The 2772-nt window shown below is 32.6% G+C and overlaps 1 non-coding gene across 1 annotated transcript; it reads right to left on the bottom strand.

Moving 5' to 3' along the window:
* Positions 1-1842: 1842 nt before the first annotated feature.
* LOC115933837 (U7 small nuclear RNA) lies at positions 1843-1904 on the bottom strand. Its single transcript, XR_004069685.1, has one exon. It is a non-coding gene; the product is annotated as a U7 small nuclear RNA (small nuclear RNA).
* Positions 1905-2772: the final 868 nt, after the last annotated feature.

Below are 2772 nucleotides of genomic sequence, written 5' to 3'. Positions count from 1 at the left end.
TTCCTCTGTTTGTTCAGAAATTGATTTTATCTGTTGATTAGTAGTGCAATAACTCTTACATTCCTTTTTAAACAAATGTTTACTGAATCCAGGAAAAATTCAGACGCTATGCTAGATTTTTGGTTCCAACATGAAGACCACACAGTCTGTGTTTAATGCGCTCACAATTTTATCATAGGTGACCACATAAACAGATAATTAGGGTGTAATCAATAAAAGACTGTAATAATGAATAGAGTAATGTGAAGAGAGTGTTCCACTGGAAAGGTCTTTAAAAGTTTCATAGAGTCAGTTATCTAATTTTGCTCAAAAGAATTGAATAGAAATTTCAAAGGTGTGTCAGGGTAAAGTGAGAGAAATCATTACTGAGACTATTGGACAAGGTTGCTATTGTGTCATTAGAATTTCTGCATACCCAGAGGAACTTTTGTACTTTATCAGGGACACAGTACAATTTTACTTGAGCACAAGAAGTCTCAAATTAGAAATAAATTAATGAGAAAATTACTGCAGTTTATCCTTAACCACCATTTTTAATACTTTGAATTTCTCTGCTAAAATGAACTGATCAATTGTTTGACTCTGTTATGGAATTAATTGCTAATTCAGTCAAATTGGTAATCAGATTAATTGGCTGGTTAAATCAATTGTCATTGTCAAGTTGGGTGAGACAGAAAAGATTCAATTGTATAATTTATTATAAAGGCAGGAGCTTGCTCTCAAATTTTATGTTTCTTATTTAAGTAATATCTATAGATTTTTTAAAAACTTGTTTACTTTTTTTGCGTAGTACTTGTAATTGAGCTTTTACAATATTGTGATGTAAGTGTTTTTGACTCCATTTTACTGATAGAAATAATGAGGTATATCAGGGTTAAGTGATTGTTGACTATATTACTGGACTGCTAATAAATGGCAGATTTAGGACTTGAACCGAAGGGCTGCTGACTCTAAATTTAGTAGTTTTTTTTTCTAGAAATAGAGAGGAATGAAATATTGGGTATAGAAATTTTTAAAGTCATCAGTAATTAAAAGGTATACTAAGTCATGAGGAACTTTCACCACAGAAACATTTTCCTTCCTTAACGTTAGGGTGGGATAGTATTTTTTGCAGTACACTTGAGAAATGGTTAAGTCTGATGGATGACCTGGCACATTATTGGAAATAAAGTACCATCAAGAAAAATGTGTGTTACCAATCATTATCCTGAAGCTTTTCTAGAATTAATTGGACAAATACTTACAGGATCTCATGTGAGCTTCACTGTAATGTTGGCAAGGTGATACATAATTCTAAAGCCCATGTTTTTTTTTCTGTTCGGCCAGTTGAGCGAAGATTCTTATTTAAGTGTCCACAGCATGATTGGTACTATTGGAAATGGAAACAATGAAAGATTCATTTTTTAATTCAAAATGTTACCTTCCTTTCTTTTTCCTTCCTATCTTTTCTTTCTGCATAAGCACTCATTGAACATCACACTGTACCAGGCACTACCGCAGGAGTGTGAATAGTAAACAATGTCTAAAATATGCTCTAGCTCCTGGCAAAGCTCACAGTCTAGTGATGGAGATGGAATTCCCACTCATGAAACAATTAAGTAATTATATTCTGAACAGTAAGTTATTAGCTAGAATTATACAGTTATATTGATAAGAAAAATAGTTGATCAGTTTAATTCATTAATTGAATTTGAGCAGAACTCACAGTTCAAACCCCTAGGGATGAGTAAGAGAAGTAAACCTTGTGGAAACTATGATACATTGGAGATTATATATTCTGACTAAAAGGTTCAACAGCCTCTGTGGTTTTTTCTTGTTTGATTGTTTGTTTGTTGTTTTTTAAGGGGCTTTCCAGTAAAAACCAGAAAGCCTGCTAAACAAATTCTAAAAGAGCTGTAACACTTAGCCCCTGTGTTTTGGAAGAATATTGCTAAGTAGAAATTCAAACTGTGCACTGTCAAATTAGCCCCTCTCCCTCTTTTTTTCCTAGAAATCTGGAATTTAAAATTATTTTCTGAACTCTCTTATTTTTTAAAGACGGTAAGTAAAATAGACTTTGGAAAAAGATTATGTGGGACAAACAAAACAATCATGACCATGAGTTTGCAAACTCTATGTTTTAAAATTACAAACGTGTAGGATTACCAAATGCGATAACATTTTTTGCAAGACAACTTATAACAAGTTTAATCAGAATTGGATTTGTCTCTATGCATAGGAAAGAATGCTAAGCTACAAATTGAGAAGTACAACAGTAAAGAGAAGAGCAGAGGGGACAGGAGTGGAGGGGGTAAAAGATAAGGGAAGGAAAGAAGGGAAAAATAATCTCTTTGTTCACAAATGCTGTCTTTGTGATGACTTCATTTTTACCCTCAAATTTATTAAAGGAGAAAAAAATTGTGTGTGTGTGTGTGTGTTTTTTTTTTAAGGAATCAATTACAGAAATACTCTCAAATTGCATTTTCTCGTGAGTGGTTAACAGATGTTTCCACAAGTTAGTGAGTTTACTTAATTGTCAGAGGCTGGACATTTGTGTATAAAATCTCTCTTTAGTCAAAAAGAAGCAAATTAGAGAAATATCTTGCCAGTGTAAATATTTCAGACTGTAATAAACTCCATAATGCCATAGCACATAATACTTGGCCAGAACACATTAACTTGTTCCCTCCAATTTCAATGGCCGTAGTATTTTCCTTTTTTAATTTGTAAAAACAAATCACACATAGCAAAAAATTTTTCCTAAATGTAGAAATCTACTAAAACTCTAACCTT

The sequence above is a fragment of the Gorilla gorilla genome, chromosome 11 (assembly GCF_029281585.2).
Source record: "Gorilla gorilla gorilla isolate KB3781 chromosome 11, NHGRI_mGorGor1-v2.1_pri, whole genome shotgun sequence".
In the NCBI taxonomy this organism is placed as follows: Eukaryota; Metazoa; Chordata; class Mammalia; order Primates; family Hominidae; genus Gorilla; species Gorilla gorilla.
The sequence above is the reverse complement of the archived record's forward strand: the minus strand, read 5'-3'. Positions and strand labels throughout refer to the sequence as shown.